Consider the following 11,546-nt stretch of genomic DNA (forward strand, 5'->3'; position numbering starts at 1 on the left):
GTGGACAGTTTTTTGAGCCACTGTAAGCAAAATACTTGCAAATGGAGTGTTCAAGAAAGCACTTTGACCATGGGAACTTTTTAGATAAATATCTGCCCGGTGCTCGGTGCTCAGTGCTTGGTGCTCGGTGCTCGGTGCTCAGTTGAGTACCAAGTACCAAGTACTGAGTATTCAGTGCTTGGTGCTCGGTACTTGGTGCCCGGTGCCTGGTGCCTGGTGCCCGGTGCCTGGGACTCGATATTGTAGACCATGGGAACTTTTTCGATGAAAACCAAAGTTGTAGCCCTTGTCTAGGGGAGTCTATCCATGGTCTCATGACATCAATAGGTTAAGATCCTGGTAGGATATAAGCAAAATACTTGCAAATGGAGGGTTCAAGAAAGCACTTTGACTGTGGGAACTATGTAGATAAAAATCAAAATTGTAGCCCTTGTCAAGGGGAGTCTATCCATAGTCTCATGACACCAATAGGTTAAGATCTACCAAGATATTGAGCATTGAGTATCAAGTACCGGGAACTGAGTACTAAGTACCGAGTGCCGAGTACTGAGTATTCAGTGCTCGGTGCTCAGTGCCCGGTGCCCAGTGCCCGGTGCTTGGTGCCTGGTGCTTGGTGCTTGGTGCTTGGTGCCCGGTGCCCAGTGCCCAGTGCCCGGTGCCCAGTGCTTGGTGCTTGGTGCTTGGTGCTCAGTTGAGTACTAAGATATTCAGCATTGTGTATCAAGTACCGGGAACTGAGTACTAAGTACTGAGTACCGAGTATTCAGTGTTCAGTGCTTGGTACTTGGTACTCGGTGCCTGGTGCTCGGTTCTCGGGACTCGATATTGTAGACCGTGGGAACTTTTTCGATGAAAACTAAAGTTGTAGCCCTTGTCTAGGGGAGTCTATCCATAGTCTCATGACATCAATAGGTTAAGATCTACCAATATATTCAGCACGAGTACCGAGTGCCGAGTGCTGGGTTTCGGCACTTGGTACTCGATGCCCGGAACTTGGTACTTGGCACTTGGTGCCTGGAACTTGGTGCTTGGTACTTGGTGATTTGTTCAATTTATGAAATGTTGTATTTTAGTTTTGTGTTTCGGTGCTCAATGCCCAGAACTCGATGCCCGGAACTCGGTGCCCGGAGCTCGGTACTAGGTACTTGGTGATTTGTTCAATTTACAAAATGTTGTATTTTAGTTTCGTGTTTCGGTGCTTGATGCCCAGAACTCGATGCCCGGAACTCGGTACTTGGTACTTGGTGATTTGTTCAATTTATGAAATACCCGGAAGTCAATATTAGTTACCTGGAACTCGATATTAGTTACCCGGACATCAATAGATGTTACCCGGAAGTCGATATTAGTTACCTGGAACTCGATATTAGTTACCCAGACATCAATAGATGTTACCTGGCCCGTGGATATGATATCAACCATCTCAGCCCACCCATCTATATAATATACTACTACCTCGGCCCATATGTCTATATAATATACTACCACCTCGGCCCATATGTCTATATGATATGTATCTGGGCCCACCCGTATATGTGATATCCAACTACCTCGGCCCACCCATCTATATAATATCTAATAAATTGCTCTCTCGGCCCACCCGTCTATATTATATACCCCCACGTCGGCCTACCCATCTATGCAATATACAACTACCTTCGGCCCACCCATATATATAATAAATATTTCACCACTCCCTCGGCCCACCTGTCTACAACATAATACCAATATGTCGGCCCACCCATCTACAAATAATCTTAATTTGTCGGCCCACCCGTCTAATATGATATATATCTGGGCCCACCTGTCTATGTGATAACAAGCACCCTTGACATACCCAGCTATTTGATACACATCTACCTTGGTGTACCTATCTACATAATATCCAACTACCTCAGCCCATCCGTCTATTGAATATTCATGTCCATCAGCCCACTCATCTACTCTACATATTCCCTACATGGGCCCACCCATCTCCATCGGGAATAATAACACTCCTGGCCCATCTGTCATAGTCGAGGATATATCTACCTTCGGCCCATGGTCCACTGGCCTGTATCATACAGGATATTATGCACTTCCGTTCACTCATATAATACGGAGATATGTTACTGCAATATGTGGATATTGAGGTGAAAGGTGTCACTTGAAACTATAACACAAAACCAAATAAAAAAAATGCATGGCCCACTGAAGGATGTTTATCAGGATTGTACAAACTTCAAGAACTTCACTGAACAGGTAATATGATGCTGCATATTAGTATGTGAACTGAGTGCTGATAGAATTTAAAGATTCTCTGATATAATCACAACAGCCTTATTGCAGAATACATTCATTGCAAGTTGAACTGCCTTGATGCACAAAATCTCAATCTATCTGAGTCAGATCTACCTGATCCAGAGGCCAATGAGATTGATTCAGAGACTGAACCAACAGATAGGCTACATTTCGGTCTTGGCTCACAGCAGGCAACACAGGCAATCCAGCCTTCATTCAATTTCAGATCAAGCTGAATGATTTTTTCAACCATGCATTCAATGCCAACAACATACCATTGCCTGATGGGAGATGAATCCAACTCACTGCTAATGACATGGTGTGTCAACATTGCAGCCCTGAAACACATTTTTACTAATATCTTATTAATACTTTTGATCTGAACCATTGACAGATCACTGAGTATTGATTGTCAAAGTCAACTATGAATCACTTGTTGGCTGGCGAGTATCCACTGACTATCTCCAATGCAGTCCAATGTTCCATGGATTGCCATGATATGATTTTGTTATCCTGCAGACAGAAGCTAGTGTCATCTTCACACAATTGTTGTTGGTTTTCACCTGCATGGTCAGGGATGTCCAATATCCTATTGTGCTCACTCTCCTGTATGATCAACCTGTTGGTGCTCATCCATGGAAGGATAAAGATTTTGACTTCTAGCAAGTTAAGGCAAGGCCTAGAGTCTCCATAGAATTCTTTTCAGTGCAGTCCATCATCCATGGTTGTGTATTGGTAGAAGACAGTAGCAGACCTAATGAGGCTTTGGTTATTGACACTCTTGATACAGATATATTCTTTTGCATGAAGGAAATCCATACTACTTAATACTGCAGCTGGTTAGTAGGTTACTTGTGGTCAACTTATTAAACTTGTTCACCTCTGGTCAGTGGCTTAATTTTTTTCAACTGGACCAAACTATGGTGGTTGTGGTTTCTATTCCAGCATCCACTCGGCTCATTCTCGGGCGGATCATCTGGCAAGATTCAAAAAACTGCAAAGTGCTGGGCCCATCAGCCACAACACATTCTGTCCCTTAGACACCAACTTCTGTGGAAGGTCTGAGTCCGCCCACCAGTACCTGAGTCATGCATGAGATGCAGGAAGAGCCAGCATATTTGTTCACCAATGACCCATGCTGAGAGATGTAGCTGCCTGCCCACTACATCAATACCCTTTGTTGTAAAATGCAGGCTCCTTGTCATATCCTGCATGTCTGAACCTGGAACTCTGGATCCTCCCCTGTAAAACCCAGACTTCCACCCTCTCCTCTGTCCAGCACTCTGCTTTCATCTCTGGATCCAAACCTAACCTTATGCCTATCTCCTTTAAGACCTCCTTTTCTCTGGTTACCAGTTATATACTTTTCTGCCTTGCTTACTGATCTGTCTCTCAGTATTCATTTCCAACTCCATGTCTTTGATCTGTTACATACTTACTAATAGACTTTCCACATGCCTTGTACATAGCCTTTCATTGTGCTGACTGATTACTTACTTGATACCTACAGTGTATAAACTATTACACGAAACCACTCAGATGAGATCCAGTGGTGCTAAACCCAGCAAGGGGTGTTCATAGTTGTCATATACTGGATCTGAGCACCTCCAATACCACCTGTGAACATCCCTACTGCTAGTCCAACCCCCTGTTTTCTCTGTCAGCTCAATCCCTCCTCCTCCAACAATGCACGAAGTGCATCTCAGCAGGACTAGCCCTGCTACCTCCACCTGACTCTATTCCACTCCTCTGACACTACCCCTATTTTCTCCAACACTATATCCCATACCTCTGGATCCAGAATTCCAGATTCTCCCCTACAAAAGTCCGGTTCTCTGTCCTGTTGTCCACCTGGCACTCCACTTTCATCTCTGGACTCACATCTATCTCCTTTTAGAATACTGCTCTCTGGTTACTGGTTGTACACCTTTCCGCTTTGCTTACTGATCCATCTGTTTGCACTTCATTTCTGACCTCATTTCCTTGATCCGTTGTACACTTACTAATAGACCCTCCATATGCTTCAGACATAGCTTTTACTGTGCTGACTGATTACTTACATGATACCTACAGTATATAAACTCCTGTAAAACTCTGGAACTCCTCAGTTCAAATATCATCTTAGTTCTGCTTATTCCTGCTTCTCTGGACTTGAGTCTGATCTCTTGTCTACCTCCAAGTCTTAGGGTTATTCCTTAGGACTATATCTCCAGCTCTACCTTAGGGTAGTCTAACTCTGTTCCGCTTCTACTCTGGACTTGTCTGTAGTAGGCTTACTCTGTTCATTCCTAGCCTTCCAGAGTTCTGCCAAACTCCCCCTATGTCTGACCTCCGGACTTACCTGGACTTCCATCAGACATCCCCTCTGCCTCTCAGAAATTAAGGGCACGTACTTGGGTAAGGGGCGCAGCGCACGAGCTGAAGCCAAAGCCCTTTGAGTTGTCTTTCCCTTGAGCATGACCTTAACAGTAGTGTAGCTTTCAGCGCTAGCCCAGCAAGGAGCTTGTCTGCACTCGATCTGAGTAAGGGTTGAGGCCCTTACTTGCATAGAGTTGATTGGAGATTCTCAAGGATGTGATCCAGGAGAGCAGAGTTCAACTCAAGAGTATTGTCTCAAGAGAAGATGGTTCTTTGCACTGAGGGAGTTCTCTTAGGTAAGAGAAGTTCAGACTCAAAGACAAGTACAAGATGAGAACCGAGTAGATTCAAGTTAGAGAACCTAACTGCAAGGGGACTCATATATATATGTAAAGTAAGGGTACCAGTTGAACAGTAAGGGTACAGGGTATGCAGAGGTAGTACTGAAGCATCGGTAAGGGTCAAGGGTATGTGTGAGTCACAATCAGGAAAGGGTAGGAGGTACCAGTTGAATGGTAAGGGCAAGGGTAGGGCATAGGGTTAGATAGAAGCAGTGGCTTCTTTAATCTAGGGGAAGAAGTGAAAGCTTCTCATGTTTCAAGACAATGCAATCAAAGGAAGGAAAGATATAAACAGAAATGTAACCATGGTCCTGGTCTAGACGAGTCTGGGGAATGCAATAACATGTAACACTCATGTTACTGTAACATAAACTCCTGTAAAACTCCATACCTCCTCAGTTGGAATATCATCTTAGTTCCTGCTCGTTCCTGTCTCTCTGGACTTGAGTTTATTTCCTGTCCATCTCTGAGTCTTTGGATTCAATCCTTAGACTATATCTCTGGCTCTACCTTAGGGTAATCTACCTCCATTCTGTTTCTACTCTGGACTTGTTTGTAGTAGTCCTACTCTAGTTACTCCTGACCCTCCAGAGTTCTGCCAAACTTCCCCTGTGTCTGACCTCTGGACTTACCTGGACTTCTTTCCTACCTCTTGGAAATTAAGGGCACGTGCTTGGGTAAGGGGTGCAGCACATGAGCTGAAGCCAAGCCCTTTGAGTTCTCCTCCCCTTGGGAATGACCTTAACAGTCCTGTATTACATATGCCCAACTTCTCAATTGTGTATGCCCCTATTCACCAATCACTCACGAACCAATAGAGTTGTCTGTATATGGAACCACAAGTGATGTGAATGAGCCCTACACATGCCTTTATAAAACAGTTCTTCATCTCTACATGTTTGCTCACACTGTCATATACCTGATCTGACCGCTCTGATATCAATATCCGCCCCGCTTTCCGACCCCCTCCGCTCCATCCATCCTCCGCTCCGTCCAATCACAGTCCGCATTCCGCTCCTATGCTTCCGCTCGACCACCCAACCGGTCCCCTTCCATAAAACGCCTCCATTCAACTGGAACCACTTTCCCCTTTTAGATATATACTTTCCTCTTTGGTACATAGACCCTTACTCCCGGATCACCGGTAATTCCTTTTACTGCTCAATCACTGATCCGACACGTACATATTGATATCCGCTCCGACTTATGTCTTCACCTGTGTAAGTACTTACAAATTATATCCTTGGTACATAGCTTTTGTCATATACCGGATCCGAGCACCTCCAATACCACCTGTGAACATCCCTACCACTAGTCCGACCCCCTGTTTCCCTGTCTGCTCCATCCCTCCTTCTCCAACAATGCACGAAGTGCATTTCAGCAGGACTAGCCCTGCTACCTCCACCTGACTCTATTCCACTCCTCCGACACTACCCCTATTTTCTCCGACACTATATCCCATACCTCCAGATCCGGAATTCCGGATTCTCCCCTATGGAAGTCTGGTTTTCCATCCTATTGTCTGCCCAGTGCTCTGCTTTCATCTCCGGACTTACACCTATCTCCTTTTAGAACACTGCTCTTTGGTTACCGGTTGTACACTTTCCGTTTTGCTTACTGATCTGTCCATTCTTACTTCATTTCCGACTTCACTGCTTTGATCCATTACACTTACTAATAGACTTTCCACATGCTTCGTACATAGCCCTTACCTTTGCTGACTGATTTACTTACACAATACCTACAGTATATAAACCCCTGTAATACTCCAGAACTCCTCAGTTCAATGATCATCTTAGTTCTGCTCATTCCTACAATCTCTGGACTTGAGTCTCACCTCTTGTCCACCTCCGAGTCTTAGGGGTTAAACCTTAGGACTAATCCTCCAGCTCTACCTTAGGGTAGTCTAACCTCTGTTCTGTTTCTACTCCAGATTGCCATAGTAGCCTTACTCCACTCCCACATAGTCTTCTGGAGTTCCGCCGAACTCCACCGACGTTTGTCCTCCGGAACTCCCCGGACTTCCGTCGGACTTCCCCTCTGCCCACCAGAAATTAAGGGCACGTACTTGGGTAAGGGGCACAGCGCACAAGCTGAAGCCGAAGCCCTTTGAGTAACCTCTCCCTTGAGCACGACCTTAACAGCTTTACAACATAGTTATCCTGGTCACTGCCTCATACATAGAAGTATATAACATATCATGTACTTAGATATTTTCCTCAGTCTTAATATTACTTGTCTTCTCGCAGTTACTTCTTGTGAGACGTTGTTCCTCAACGAGAACAACGAGACCCTCACACTGCATGATCGCCTTCTTCTGGTGAGAACTTCAAGCATGCTCCCAGTCTATGCCCCCAAGCTCATCGTTTCATGCCAAAGCTCCGTGACATAGTCACTGGCCTCATTTATCGTGAGTGAACACAGCCATGCACATAGCAAGCATAAATAACTATCCCTCAGTCCATACATTTATGGAGATTACAGGCGAGCAGGAGCGGAGTAAGAACTAATAAGTAAGACTAGTCTCAGTCTCTGGAATAGAACTCTGCATTGACAAGACGTGTACCTAATAAGTAAGACTACTACATTTCATTAGCTTTGGTTAAGACAACTGTAAGGTATAGAAACTCACATCTCAGTCTCTGGAATAGAACTGAGACGCTCATCTGCGGGTACGCTAAACTTTATACTGTAGGTTATTCTCTTATCTGGAATATTAGAATGAAACAAAGATTATCACTAGGTTCGGGGCCGACGTCACTCATCCTTCGTTCCTGGTCCGTGCCTCTGCGCTCGGACCTTCTACTCGTCATCCTGTGCCTGCTCTTTGGTCGTCTCAGATTCCAACACTCCCCCTCAAGCGCAAGCTAGTCCCATTTGAGTTCTAAGCTTATGCAGACGCGGGCGCGCTGGAGCCTTGGTAAAAGCGTCGGCTACGTTCTCCTCGGTGGGGCAGTAGAGCAACTTGAAGGTTCCGTCTCTGACGTGCGAACGAACGAAATGGTAACGCAAATCGATGTGTTTCGTATGCGACTGAAACTTGGTGTTGGATGCTAGCGCGATAGCAGCCTGGTTATCGCAGAAGATTGGGATGGGGAGAGTGGGCGCTTCATAGAACTCACTGATGAGGAGTTTTAAGTAGAGCAGTTCGCGTATCACGCTGGTAAGTGCGATGTATTCTGCTTCCGCAGTGGATAGTGCGATTAACGGCTGTTTGCGCGCACTCCAGGCGATTGGTCCTCCATTCAGTGTCACAATGTACCCGGACATCGAATGTCTATGGGACTGTGACGCCCAATCTGTGTCGATGAGCGCTTCTAGTCCGCCATCTGTTGGACCTAAGGTGAGCTCAAGCGAATCTGTGCCTTTCAGATAATGCAGGGCGCGTTTAGCTGCCTCCCAATGTGCTCTGCCTGGGCTGCGCATAAACTGTGATAGAGTCACGACTGAGAAGGCGATATCTGGCCTTGTACTGGTCGCTGCATACATCAGTGACCCAATAGCACGTTGGTACGGTACGTCCTTCATAGCTGCGATCTCAGAGTGAGTGGCAGGGGATTGATCGTTTGATAGGCTAAGTCCTGGTTCCATGGGAGTCTGCACGGCTTTGGCATCGCCTAGACAGAAATGCTCGACTATGGTGGCGACATATGCCTTCTGTGAGAGTGTTAAGGTACGTGCTGCTCTATCGCGCGTTACCTTTAACCCCAACAACCACTTTAACTCGCCTAGATCGGATATTTCGAAGAACTGTTGAAGTTGGGACTTGAAACAGTGGATATGGGATGTATGGTTCGTGGTTATGGCCATGTCGTCGATGGAGATGGTGATGACCATCTGTTCGCTCAAGGTACGTTTGAAGTACACCGCTTGATCAATACTTGACCTACTGAATCCCAGCTTCTTGAACACTCCTGCTAGCTCCTCCGCCCACTCAAAACCTGCCTGTTTAAGGCCGGTAAGCTCCTTATCAACCTCAACACCTTTCCGCTCTGATCCTCTCTCAAATATCCCGGTGGCGCTCGCATGTAGATCTCTTCTCGGATGCTGGCATACAGGTAAGTGCTCTTGATGTCAATTTGATGAATTTCCCAGTCTTGCTGAGCGGCCATTGCTAGAACCGTACGGATCGTGCTCATATTGGTGGTAGGTGCAAAGTATCTAAGTAGTCCACTCCGTATTTCTGCCGCTGGCCGTTCGTGACAAGGCGAGCGCGAAGCTTCAGCTTCTCACCGTCGGGTCCTCTCTTGGTCGCCAGAACATAGTGGCATGGTATGATGTTTGTGCCTCACGGTAAGTCAACAACCTCCCAGGTACCTAACTTTTCGAGTTGGCTAATCTCATAATCCAGGGCTTCTTTCCACTCAACGGCATCAGGGCCGTTAAGCGCCTGCTGTAAGGTAGGCTCTGGTTCTGCAGCTGCTAACGCTAGGTAAATGTGAGCTTCTTCGTCCAGAAGATCCAGCGCTGACGCTTCTAACAGGGAATCTAGCGCTAGGGATGTGGTCTCCCCCTCATTGAGGGATGCATAATATCCTGGAGGTGGCCTGGTACGAGTTGTCCTCGGGGCTGGTGGGGTTGTGGGACGATGGGGTTGGAGTCTGGCTGGGGTTGCTGGTGGCGGGATGGGCTGAACGACAGGTACATTGTTGTCTTCATCGTTGCACACGATGCTGGACTCCTCCTCATTCAGCGTATCCTCCACCACTATCACGTCTCCAGATGCGAAGGTAACATTTCGTTCAACAGAAACCCATCGCTTACCCGGCCAGTAGACTCTATAGGCCTTGCTCACTACATCCACTCCCACAAATATCGCCTCCTCCACCCTTGGTTTGAGCTTCCCTGCATCCTGCAGGTGCACAAAGGCTCTCACACCAAATCCGTGCGCTTGTTGCAGGTTTGGCTTCTCATTTCGGACAAGTTCAAACGGCGTGGTATCTGGGGTAGCCCTCGATGGTAAACAGTTTTTCAACCAGGTCGCATAATTGACTGCCTTGGCCCACAGATACTTAGGCAAATCCTTTGTGATGAGCATCGCCCTAGTGTGCTCCACAAGCGTGCAGTTTAGTCACTCCGCAACGCCATTCTGCTGCGGTGAGTCATGGACCATCAATTGACACTCTATCCCTTGCTGGCGCAGATGCTGATTGAACTTGGCAGACATATATTCACCACCACAGTCCAAACGAACTTTCTTCAGCTGAGTCCCTGGCGCTTGACGGCTCACCCAGGCTTCATAAGCCTTAAAAGCGGTAAGTGCTTCGCTTTTGGCCTTCAGGAAGTGCAGTACGGTCTGGCAACTGTAGTCATCAGTAAAACTGATATAGTACAGACTCCCACTGATGCTGGCCGTTTGAGCCAGTCCCCACAGGTTGGTATGGACTAGCACGCCATAGGTGCGTGCCCAGGTCATACTGTCATTGGGAAAAGGCTTCCGCGCTGACTTTGCCTTCATGCAGGCATTGCAGAATTTGGGCTTTGAGCTGGGGTCCAATTCGACACCCGTGATAAGGCCCTTGCAGACAGCATCGGCGGCTGCGGTCTGGGATACATGCCCCAGGACTCTATGCAACTTGTTAACAGTGAGTTTGGACTAGGCGATGTTCACGTGATGCTGAGACATCCTTCCCGCAGCTATGCTACAGAGCCCTTCCACCTGCGGTATCTCCGTTATCACTTGTCACTTCGGTCCGTGGGACAGCACTTTGCACATACGGCCTTCAAACAACATGGCCATCCCAGCCTCCGTGATCCAATTAGTGGATATCAGGGTGAACGCCATAGCAGGTGTGTACAGCGCGTTCTTGAGTGTGACCTTCGTGTGCTTGTCACTGAGGGGTAGCTCTAAATTGACGTCTCCTCGCCCAACAGCACTTAGACTTGAGCCGTCTGCTGTGTGGATCTCCTGGGGGCTTATGCTGACGAAGTTGGTGAACTTTGCCCTGTCCAGGCAGAAGTGGGAGGTAGCGCCCGAGTCAACAATCGCACTGCGTCTATCGGCGGGTACTTTGATGGCCTTGGCAATGGTTGCCAAGTCCGACGTCATAAACGCGTACTGGTCCTGGGATGGAGCATCCACGGCTGAGTTTGCCATCTCACTCTGTACCTTTTCACCCTTCTTCTGTTGCTGACCTGGGCCTTGGCCCTCTTTCCCTCCACCAGGCCTCCAGCAATCTGACTTGTAGTGACCCTTTCGGTCACAGTTATAACAAGTCACATCTGCGTTAGCCTTACTTGATGGGCCTGACCGCTTGCCTTTGCCTTTCGTCTCTTTCGCGCTAAGTGCACTACCACCACCACCTTTCTTACCAGGTCGCTTCTCGGTAAGTTGACAGTGTTCATATTCCTCGGTAACGATAGTGATTAATTCATCAGAGGATAAGGGGGTCTTGGTGATTTTGGCAGTCGCATTAATGGATGAGAGGAGTGGGTGGTATAACTCAGGGAGTGACCCAAGAATAATGGCATGGAAGTCCGTATCGAGGATCGCCGCGCCCATACCTGCGAGTAACTCGCGCAAGCATAGTAGTTCACCGAAGTGAGCTTTAATGTCTCCTCCTTCGT

The sequence above is a fragment of the Suillus paluster genome (genome assembly GCF_016628075.1).
Source record: "Suillus paluster strain FC165 chromosome Unknown EDB91scaffold_108, whole genome shotgun sequence".
Taxonomy (NCBI): Eukaryota; Fungi; Basidiomycota; class Agaricomycetes; order Boletales; family Suillaceae; genus Suillus; species Suillus paluster.